This window comes from Orycteropus afer, unplaced genomic scaffold (assembly GCF_000298275.1).
Source record: "Orycteropus afer afer isolate SDZICR_OR568_19922 unplaced genomic scaffold, OryAfe1.0 scaffold00026, whole genome shotgun sequence".
Lineage (NCBI taxonomy): Eukaryota > Metazoa > Chordata > Mammalia > Tubulidentata > Orycteropodidae > Orycteropus > Orycteropus afer.
The window spans coordinates 4,322,056-4,334,508 of NW_006921613.1; positions in this window are offsets into that span (position 1 = coordinate 4,322,056).

Consider the following 12,453-nt stretch of genomic DNA (forward strand, 5'->3'; position numbering starts at 1 on the left):
TGGAGAAGGATATCATGCTTGCTAAATTAAAACCAAAAGAAAAACCAAACTCACTGCCATTGAGTCAGATCTGACTTGTAGCAACCCCTCCTTGAGTTTCCAAGATGGTATCACTATGGAAGTAGACCACCTAGTCTTCCTTCTGTGGAGTGGCTGGTAGGTTTGAACCACCAGCCTTCTGGTTAGCAGTCAAATGTCTTTGCCACTATCAGGGAAAAAGGGGAAGGCCCTCAACAAGATGGACTGACACAGTGGCTGCATGGGCTGAAGCACAGCAAGGATTGTGAGGATTGTGTAGGACCAGAGAGTGTTCTGTTCTAATATAGAGTTGCTATGAATAGGAGCCAACTTGATGGCACCTAATAACAACAACAAATTAATTATTAGTAAAATATTAATATTATATATTAATAGCCTTTCCAGAGGTTATTCCCACAGACACTGATTCTGATAAATGTTTCAAAGTACAAAATCTATATGATCATTGATAGTTGGAGATCTCTGTTACAGTATGTACAGCTTCATCTACAGATCATGCCTAGTGAAAGGTCGATAAAGTTATAATATTATGTGACTTTTCTATGTGATAAAATGAAATAAACAGTAACTTTAAGGACAATGGTTGAAGCATTCAGCAGCTAACTGAAAGGTCAGTGGTTTGAATCTGCTAGCCACTCTTCAGGAGGAAGATGCGGAAGTCTGCTTCCAAAAAGATTTATAGCCTTGGGAACCCTATGGGGCAGTTCTACTCTGTCCTATAGGATTATTATGAGTCAGAATCAACTTGATCACAGTGGTTTTCTTGGTTTAAACTCATTTTAAAAAAGGAAAATTAGCATGATGCTCTGGTAGAATGTCCAGCAAATGAATATGTCCATAGTTTCAAGAGAGTAGAAAACAAATTTTCCATTCAATGGAATAAAACATAATTTCATAGCATCCAGAATCCTGAGGAATTAATTGCTATGAGCATTTTAGAAAGGATCAGAACTCAGTAAATAGGATAAGATTTAAACCACCCTGTTAGGAAGAAGTCCTTCCCTTAAAGTACATTCAATTTGAAAAGGCATATTAAGTAAGTTATGGCCAAAAGAATTACCAGGTCTGCATGGAAAAGAAGACTATCATCTACAATATAGGAGACAATTATACCAAAGACATGTGGGAAATAGGCTTCTTGTAGGTCAGTTGAGCTTCCACAGTATCTCTGATTATTATGCCATGAGCAGCTAAGTCAGTTAGCCTGCCTGCCTTCATTCACTCATTGTAACAGCTCATAGCATGTCATATCCAAGTAGTTTATCACAATAGAAAAGTTATAAGACTGAAACTTCATAAATTGCTGTGTGTTGTCGTCCATAGTTCACCAGACATACTCTCTACTTGATTTACCCAGATGTTTTAATAATTTCTTAATTTCCTGATAAATTTTATCAAAACAAATTCTAGAAGAACAAAAGCCACAGTGAAGATGCTGGTGCCTAACTAAAGACAAGGAGCCCATAGAAGATCTGTTATCATTGATGAGCCTGACACTTTATACTAGCATGTAATCTAGGAGTTTATTACATCACCATTTTGTATTAGCATCTAACAGCAATCAGACATAAATTTTGACAACTAAAGTCAGTGTTGGGATTGATTTGAAAAGGAGAGAATTGGAATTTGAAGAGAGTACAGAAATTTTTTTTTTTTCAGTTTGACCCTAAGACACCTAAAAGAAGTGCATTTGGGCCTATCAGGGAGAGAATATCTAAGAAGCAGGTGAAAAATACGGAGAGATCCATGTCAGGGATCCTGCGATGTTTTGGTCTCTTGTGGAGTTAAGTTTTCAGTGGTAGTTGTGAAAACATTTGCTTGGTATGTGAGGTATTTTTCCCTTTCACCAGACTGAGTGAAGTAGATGAATGAATGTTTGTAAAGGTTTCTTTCTACATCAGTCTTTATCCTAGGAGCACATGACATTAGAATCGCAAGGTGTGAATCAGCATGAATTGAGAGATGTGTTAGAACTGTGGTGTTGGTGAAGAATATTTATTGAATATACTGTGGACTACCAGAAGAATGGAAAAATCAGTCTTACAAGAAATACAACCACAATACTTCTAGAGGCAAAGATGGTGAGACTTCTGCTTGCTTTCTTTGGACACATCATCAGGAAAGATCACTCATTAGAAAAGGACGTATTGTTGGTAAAACAGTGAAAACAGGGGGTCAATGAGATGGATTGACACAATAGCGGCAACAGTGGGTTCAAATATGCCAGTGATCGTGAAGATGGCCCAGGACAGAGCAATGTTTTGTTCTGTTATACACAGGTGGCCATGAGTTAGAGCTGACTCGACAGCAACTAACAGTAACATTTGCTGAGTAGAAGCGTATAAGGATTCCAGTGGCTTTAAGCTCTTAAGGCTCAGGCACAACTAAGAGACTCTTTCCTGTCCCCTCACTCTCATCTATACAAGTTACCACCAGTTTGTTTCCCCTATACTAGCTTCCAAGACTACTCCCCCTCACACAAACCCATTTTGGAAAAAAAAAAAAAAAAAAAAAACTCACTGCTGTCAATTTGGATCAGACACATAGTGACCCCTCCTTGGGTTTCTGAGGCAATATCTCTATGGAAGTAGATTGCCCAATCTTCCTTCTGAGGAGTGGCCAGTGGGTTTGAACTGGCAGCCTTCTGGTTAGCAGTCAAATGCCTTAGGAACTATGCCACCAGAGCCTTAGGAAATTCCCCCATCCTTCATCTCTGGAATTAGATTACAGAATATTACACCTAGTTACTATACTAATGGTGATTTTACAGAGTTAAAAATACAGATGTTCTCTTTCAGGAATTCATCTCTTCCATTTATAAAGTGATGTTTGCCCTTGCAAGTTTTCAATTCTATTTTATTTTAAGGCATATTAAATTTTATCACTATATCAAGTTGAAATAAAATGTAGAATTGGTAGCAGAATTTCAGGCAGTGATAGAATTCCCAAAGGATTCATATGCCCTTTAAAAATTAAATACAATAATGGAAGATAAACTGTGTAAAATGCCAATACTTCTTTTCCCCATCTCGTCTGTATACTAAGCCATGCAGTTCCACTGCCAATCATTTTCTATGAAAGAAGTGGTTAGAGAATGCTTTCACTATCACTCATGCATTCATTAGATATTCTATAGTTATTTGATTAATTTTGAGCTAGGTATTAATTCACTGCACATATATATTAGTATAAAACATCCATGCTTTCTCTCATTATAATATAGGTAAATTGATAGTAATTTTGAAAATGCTGAATGAATTAAACCACAAAATTTTCAATTTCGTAAACTAGGGAGGAATCTTATATTAAATAAAGCAGGTATGATCCACTTGCCACTAAAATCCTAGTATGTATATCTTAAATTTCCTTACTTTAAAAAATAATCAACAAATGTTATTTGATATGAATATTGAAATTTTTCCACACATTTCTAATGAGGTTTCATTTCAGCATTCCAATATAACTGTAGAGTTTTAAATGTTTCATATATATATATATGTGTGTGTGTGTGTGTGTGTGTATGTATACATGTGTGTGTGTGTATTTATGTATATATATACATATATATATGTGTATACACACACACACACACACACACACATATATGGCTAGAATTCAAATCTCCAATGCCCAATTTCTAAGAAATATTTATGGCTGGATTTAAAATGTCTGAACAAAGAGCTTTAAAATGAAATCTCCACTGAAAAAAATCCATTGATACCACAACATAAATACTATTATTATGATAATCAGAAAATTATTAGATTTCCGAGAAAGACCAATATAGTAACTGTCTCTCCCTCTAAAAAAAATGTTGGGACAGGAAAAAAGGGGAGATTCTAAATCTAAATTTCAAGATAACGATTGATTTCTGTATTCATGTAAACAAAATAATTTTTCTATTTATAATATGCCATCAAGTCAAAACATGATTCATTGTATACACCAGTCACCACTATATGTATGGTCATTTCTCCTTCTATTACACTCAGTATTATTACAACGCCTCTAGCTAGTTTCTTTTAATTTTTTTTCCTTTACTTATAAACAGCTAACACAATTGTTTAAATGTAGGAGATGCTTTCCTTCAGAAATGGAAGAAAAGCACAGGAAACACATAATTTAGCTAAACAGATAAACATTTTTCAAAATACCTTAAAGGGCAATTCACCCAGATATGTGTCCCCAAGTCTCCCTGACAGTTATCTAATGAGAGAATAAAATTGACTTCCATGATACCAACTTCCAATGACATGATTTCTACTTAATGCATCACAAATTTCCTTAAGAACTAATTACATTTCTAACCCCCATATTGTCTAAACATCTTAAAAACTACTTATTCACTTTATCTGTATATTATCCCTAAACCAAACCAAACCAAACTCACTGCCGTCGAGTCAGTCCCGACTCATAGCGACCCCTCCTTGGGTTTCTGAAGCAGTACCTCTACAGAAGTAGATTGCCCTGAATTTACTAAGTACTGAACGAAGTAATCTGCATCCTTTTGTGTACCCAACCTGACCTTTGTAAGGCTTTCTGAGACTTCCCACAGTATCAGTAACATTAAATGTAATCATCCAGTTCAAGTGCTTCTTGATGGTATAAACGTAAATTATATTCCTACACTGGTTGATGGCATGTTGTTGTTGTTGTTTCTGTCCTTAGAGGCCCACCTTACCCAGTCCTGTTTTCTCTAAAATCTCTACTCAGTCCAGCACACATGCGCACTCAACTCACAAAAGTACTCATAGATGTGTACTATGAAAAGATCCATCCCTTCTGTGAAACAGGTAAAGCAAGGGGAAATAGCTAAATTTATTGACTATCTAGGCGATGGGCATAATTCTGGATAATTTATTTATCCTATGCTTTTTTATCTTCACAATAGTACTATAGAGGAAAACTAGTTATTCTTATTCCTGTTTACAAGTTGTGAACTCAAATCCCACAGCTGTAGGCAAAGCCAGGATTCAAACCTAGACCTGCCTGATATCCAATCTCTCCATAACAACAATAATAATTTTTTTAAAAGTTGCCATGGTGATCAAATACTTAAATGTGATGCCTAAAACTATAAAGTTCCTCAAGGAAAAACTAGGGGAAATTTTAGGGGCCCTAATTTATGGTATAAATAGACTCTCAACTATAACCCAAAATGCACAAACAGCAGAAGAGAAACTAGATGAATGGGACCTTCTAAAAATTAAAACTTTTTGGGCTTTCAAGGACTTTTCCAAAAGAGTCAAAAGAGAACCTAGAGATTGGGAAAAAAATATTTGGCAATGCCATATCTGACAAGAGACTTGTCTCTAAAATTTATAGAAAACTCCAACACCTCAACAACAAAAAGACAAACAATCCAATTAAAAAATGGGCAGAAGACATGAATAGGCACTTCACCAAAGAGGATATTCAGGCAGCAAACAAACACATGAAGAAATGCTCATGATCTTTGGCCATTAGAGAGATGCACATCAAAACAACAATGAGATACCATCTTGCCCCAGCACTAGTAGCAAAGTTCAACAAGACAGAAAATAACAAATGCTGGCAAAGATACAGAGAGATTGGGACTCTCATACACTGCTGATGACGGCCAAATGGTACAACCATTGTGGAAAGCAGTATGGTGATTCCTTAAAAAGTTGGAATTAGAAATACCATTTGACCCTGACATTTCATTACTAGGTATATATCCTAAAGAAGTGAGAGCCAGGACAAGAACAGATATATGTACACCCATGTTCATCATAGCACCATTTACAATAGCAAAGAGATGGAAACAACCTAGGTGTCCATCAAATGAAGAATGAATAACCAAACTATGATACAAACACACAATGGAATACTATGCAAAACTAAAGAATAATGTGGAATCTGCAAAACAATGCATAACATGGATGAACTTGGAGGACATTATGCTGAATGAAATAATTTCATCACAGGACAAATATTGCATTAGTTCACCATTTTAAAAAGTTAAGGAAATGTTTACATATGGAGGAAAACTTTCTTGGTTACCAGGAGTGGGAGGAGGGGAGAAAGAATACTGTTAGATAGGTAGAAACAAGTACTGATTTGGGTGAAGAGAAGGGCAATGTACCAAATACGAATGATCAACACAGTGGCATTGAGGAAGAGGAAGACATAGAAAGGTGCATGGGAGGTACAGACAACAAAGATGAACCCTTTTGCACACACAGTACTGCGTTGTCAGTGAAGGCAAACATTGATCTGGGGGTGGATAGATGGGTAGACAGACTGAACTATTAAGTATGTCTATGCAGAGCAGAGTGTGCCCATATGACCGTGTATAGGGTTGACAGACAATATTTCTACAAGTGTATTTGTATGTTCTAAAAGAATTCCCAGTTATATAGTATAGATGACAAGGGACAAGCTTGTAGTCACTCCTTGGCCACAGCCAGCTACCCAGAGGGAGCAAGTAGTTGGACCTGTGGGCTCAGGACATGGCCGCAGGGGACATCGAGCTCATTGGCATAACATGTTACACAAAAGTATTGTTCCACATCCTACTTTGGTGAGTAGCGACTGGGATCTAAAAAGCTTACAAGCAGCCATCTAAATGCAGAGATGGGTCTCTTCTCATCCAGAGCAAAGGAGAATGAAGAAAACCAAAGATTCATGGAAAAAATTAGTCCAAGCAACTGGTACACCACACAATCCTCAGCCTATATGACCTTGAAACCAGAACTAGATGGTGCCCAGCTACCACTGTCAACCACTCAGAGGCGGATCTATGTGGGACATCCTGGATAGAGTGGGAGAACGATGTGAAACAAAACTCAAAATCATAAACAGAAAAAAGGAACCAGGTTTACTGGTCTAATAGAGCCTGGTGTAACTCCTGAGACTATGGCCCCTAGCTGCTCTTCAGGTCTGGAATTGAAACCACTCTTGGGCCTTCCAGCCAAACAAAAGACAGGCATATGAGCTGAACATTTACATTAGTTAGATACGCTCCTTACAGAGATCAATCATGGGAGAATAGAAGGGCTGTGTATGCACAGGGAGACAGCTTTAGGGGGCAGGAGTGCATGGGAGGGAAGAGGTGACTATGGGGAGGAAGTGGGAGGGGAGCTATTTCATTGTGGGAAATTGTAGTCAATGTCATGGGACAAAGTATATGTGAGCTGCTGTATGGAAAATGAATTTGCTCTGTAATCTTTCACCCAAATCACAATAATATATTTATATATATTGTCATGGAGTCAACTCCTACTAATGGCAACCCCATGTGTATGAGAATAGAACTGTGTGTGCTTCATAAAGTTTTCGAAGGATCATCAGGCTTTTCTTCCAAAGTGGCTCTAGGTGCACTCAAACATCCAACCTTTCAGTTAGCAGCCAAGCACATTAACCGTTTGCACCACCCAAGGACTCTCTCCACAGTATTACTAGTTTTAAAGAGTAGATAATTCAGTCTCCCTCCCTGGTACCCTTTGCACTCTGTCTTTCCTTCCTTTCCTCTTCAGAGGCACTGGATTATGCAACCACTTTCTTGAACCAAAGGAGCTCTAGTGGTGCAGTTGTCAAATCATTTGGCTGATAACCAAAAAGTTGACAGTTTAAACCAACAGGATGCTTTGCTGAAGAAAGATGAGGCAGTCAGCTACTGTAAAGATTTACAGCCTTGGCAACCCTGTGGGGCAGTTCTACTCTGTCCTATATCATCGCTATGAGTTGGAATCTACTCTAAGGTAATGAGTTTGTTTTTCTTTTTGTTTTTTTCTTGAAGCATCTCAACAACTTGTTATAAAAACTTGCTTTTTTTTAATGTCAACATTAAAAATTTGATAATGACTCCTTTGATGATGTCTTGGGCCATTTCCACAATTATCCAGACACTGTCTGTTATTGTTGTTGTTGTTGTTGTTAGGTGCTGTCAAGTCCTCTCTAACTCATAGTGACCCTACGCTCAGCAGAATGAAACACTACCCGGTCCTATGCCAGCCTCATGATCCTTGCTATACCTGAGTCCATCGTTGCAGCCATTGTGTCAGTCCATCTCGTTGACCCTCTTTGTTGACCCTCCACTTTATCAAGCATGACATCCTTCTCCAGGGAATGGTTCCTTCTGGCAACATGACTAAAGTAGGTGAGATGAAGTCTGGCTATTCTCACTTCCAAGGAGAATTCTGGCTGGACTTCCTCTGGGACAGATTTGTTAGTCCTTTTAGCAGTACAGGGTACTGTTAGCATTCTTCTCCAACACCACAACTCAAAAACATCAACTCTTCTTCGGTCTTCCTTATTCATTGTCCAGCTCTTGCACGCATAAGAGATGATTGAAAATACCTGGGCTTGGATTAGGCTTACATTAGTCTTCAAGGAGACATCTTTGCTCTTCATCCCTTGAAAGAGGTCCTTTGCAGCAGATTTGCCCAATGCAATATGTCATCTGATGTCTTGACTGCTGCTTCCATTGGTGTTGATTGTAGAAACAAGTAATACAAAATCCTTGACAACTTCAATCTTTTCTCCATCCACTGTGAAGCTGTTTATTGGATCAGTTGTGAGGATTTTTGTTTTTTTATATTGAGGTGTAATCCATACTGCAGACTGTAGGCTTCAATCTTCATCAGTAAGTCCTTGAGTCATCCTCACTTGCAGCAAGCAAAGTTGTGTCATCTACATATTGCAGGTTGTTAATGAGTTTTCTTCCAATCCTGACACCAGGTTCTTCTTCATAAAATCCAGTTTCTCAGATTATTTGCTCAGCATACAAATTGAATAAGTATGGTGAAAGGATACAACTTTGACACACTCCCTTCTTGATTTTGAACCATGTAATATCACTTTGTTCTGTTTGAACAATAGACTTCTGATCTATGTACATGTTCCTCATGAGTACAATCAAGTATTCTGGAAATACCATTCTTCTCAATGTTATCCGCACTTTGATATGATCCACACAATAGAATGCTTTTCCATAGTCAATAAAACATAAGTAAACATCTTTCTGGTATTCTTTGCTTTCAGCTTAGATCCATCTGACATCAGTAATGATATCCCTCATTCCATATCCTCTTCTGAATCCAGATTGCATTTCTGGAAGTTCTCAGTCAATACACTACTGCAACCAGTTTTGAATTGTCTTCAGTAAGATTTTACTTGCATGTGATATTAATAATATTGTTTGATAATTTCTACATTCTGTGGGATCACCTTTCTTTGGAATGGGTACAAATATGGATCTCTTCTAGTCAATTGGCCAGGTAGCTGTCTTCCAAATATCTTGGCATAACCGAGTGAGTACCTCCAATGGGGCATCCATTTGTTGAAGCATCTCAATGGGTATTCTATCAATTTCTGAAGCCTTGTTATTCACCAGTTCCTTCATTGAAGCTTCGATTTCTTCCTTCAATACCTTTAGTTCTTGATTATATGCCATCTCTTGAAATGGATAACCATCAACCAATTCTTTTTGGTACAGTGACTGTGTGTTTTCCTTCCATCTTCTTTTGATGCTTCCTGCATCATTCAATATTTTGCCCATAGAATCTTTCAATAATGCAACTCGAGGCTTAAATTTTTTCCTTAGTTCTTTCAGATTGAGAAATGCCAAGAGTGTTCTTCCTTTTTTGTTTTCTAACTTTAGGTCTGTGCACATTTCACTATAGTAATTGGCTTTGTCCGCTTGAGCTGCTCTTTGAAATATTCTGTTCAGCTCTTTTATCTTGTCATTTCTTCCATTTGCTTTAGCTACTCTTCACTCAAGAGCACGTTTCAGAGTCTCTTCTGACATCCATTTTGGTCTTTTCTTCCTTTCTTGTCTTTTTAATGACCTCTTGCTTTCTTCATGAATGATGTTCTTAATGTCATCCCAAAATTCCTCTGGTTTTTGGTTATTGGTGTTCAGTGCATCAAATCTATTCTTTAAATGGTCTCTACATTCAAGAGTCTTGTTAAAGACTGTTAAACCTTCACTGCCATATCCAATTTAAAGTTCTCATCTATATAGTCTAGAACTGTGAGGCCAGGAGGGTAGAAGAGGGGCATGAGTTTGCTTTCAAGGGTCATTTTTCCTCCCTTAGGCTTGTGTTGGGGCAGAAAAAGGGTAGAGGAGATAGAAATCTCTTTCTTAGTTGACATGTCACCAGGATTGAGAAGGTTACCCTACCACACTCTGGTTGAAAGAGCCAGGACTAGGATGAGGCAAGGAGACACCAACCCTGCACTTCCCTGATGCTGAGAGTAAGTAAGTACCTCCATAAATTTGTGCCTGTTATCTGCCATGGCTCATCCTAGTCCTAGCCATGCCCAGGCTGCTTCCTTATGAGATGGCGTCTCTGCTGTGTGGTGGTATCCATTAAGGTGATACATAAAATTATCCTTGGGCAGTGTCTGGCTTTCCTTGTGCACCCTTTTTAGTGGCATCTTTGAAGAAGCAACAGCTTACCCTCAATCCCCATATTTCAGTTACTTCCCATGATTGGGTGTCCCCTCACTTGACTTGAAGCCCACCTGAGCAACCCTATAACTCATCCTCCAACTTCGTGCTCCTACATATGGAGCCTCAGGAACCACTGGATTCTCTTCTGTCCCCTAAAAGGGCTACAGAAACTAGGATGGGACCATGGTTGTCACATACCTTCTCTACAAGCCCACCAAAACTCACTCTCTTTACTACCCATTGGTATGCACTCTGTAAGCAGGCCTTCCACCTTCCCAAAGCTCTACAAAAGTCTCTGTGTGAAAACCATCAAACTAAAAGGGGCATATCTCAGGCTCTGCCAAGAACTCTCTTCTTATAGTGTCCTGGCAGAAGGTTGCTGATTTCAGTGAATATTTTTCCTATGCCTAATTAGGTTCTATAAGAAGGTATAGTTTCAGAAACCAAAAAAATTCTTCTTTTTATAAAACCAACAACAAAGGTCTGAGTTTTAACACCATTGCAGTCATTAAAGTCACCACTGAATACTCAAAACCTTCCTGACTCTACAGGCTTCCAGCCCTGCAGTGAGAAATGCTAGACGCCCACATCCTGACCTTGAGCTCTTTGCCTGGCTAGGATATTTTTTCTACCATCCTTGGATGCACTAAGCTATTTCTGAACCCTGGTTTCATTTAGGATTGCTTACCAGGCAATAATTCTCTGGGTTCTCCATTTGCCCTAGAAACAGGAAGAATCACAGCTCACCAGAAGGTCAAGAAGCACAAGTGGCACCAATGAGAAGTAGCTTTAAGAAGTGCTCCAGAGACCATAGGCAGCATCACCAGCAGGGATATTAACCACACATTTCTACAACCCCCAAGGTGTCCTGAGGTGGTGAACACTAGAGTCAGAGACTCTTGGGGTTCTTATCAACTTCCTACCACATACTGATTGATATCTGACCTCAGGGGCTAGAATGAGAGTGTTGGAGCGAATGACACAACTTCCTCAGAAGCATCTCTGAAGAAAGCAAGCTTGTGCAAACTATGCTGTTCAGAGCCCTGGGGGCTAACAACAGGGTTGGAAGGCTACAGACAAATAGCTTGTTTTTTTTTTAATCTGTTTTATGTACTGGGCTTGGGCTACAATATAATATAAAGAAAGGGTTTCAAGGCTTTAAAAATGAAAAGAAAATAGAGATTTGGTCCCATAAAAAGGTTTTCAATTCCTAGCTATGCTCTTCATTAATCATTGACCCTAAGCAAAGTACTTAACATTTTGAGTTCCTCACTTATAAAATGGGGGAAATAATACCTCTTCAACTGTCTCCATAATGGTAATTAGATGAAATATAGGAAAACATTTATTATTATTTGGAACTCAGGAAGGGCCTTTATTTTACATCCTCTCCTTTAACCTTCAATACAACCGTGTAATGCTGTTTCCATTGACCTATGCTTTCTCGATGTGGATGTTCAGAGTTCAAAAAGGTTCAGTAAATTGGATACAGCCACACAGTGAGTGAGCCAGGATTTCCCCTGAGTTTTGACTTTTGTTTCTCCTAGTAGCAGAGGACTTAGCTATGCTTCAGATATTGTTTTATTTTTTAAACCTCATGATACAATAGTCACTCAGACTACAGAAGGTGTTGGACCAAAGATAGTCTGCAATTGTGGAAAAAGCCCTGGGATAGAAGTTGGTCTTAGATGCTGAGATTCCAAACAGGGTCAAACAAATGGTCATAGCTTTTGGGTTAATGCTACCATTTTTATTTTCTGCTGCTCTACATACCACTCATCCTGCTACCATCTAAAGAAAGACTAATGACATGGATCAAAGACAAATGTGAAACCTAAAACTATAGAGTTCCGCAAGGAAAAACTAGGGGTGAATTTAGGGGCCATAATACATGGCATAAATAGACTATCAAGCATAACTCAAAATGCACAAACAGCAGAAGAGAAACCAGGTGATTGGGACCTTCTAAGAAAAATTTTTATGTGCTTCCAAAG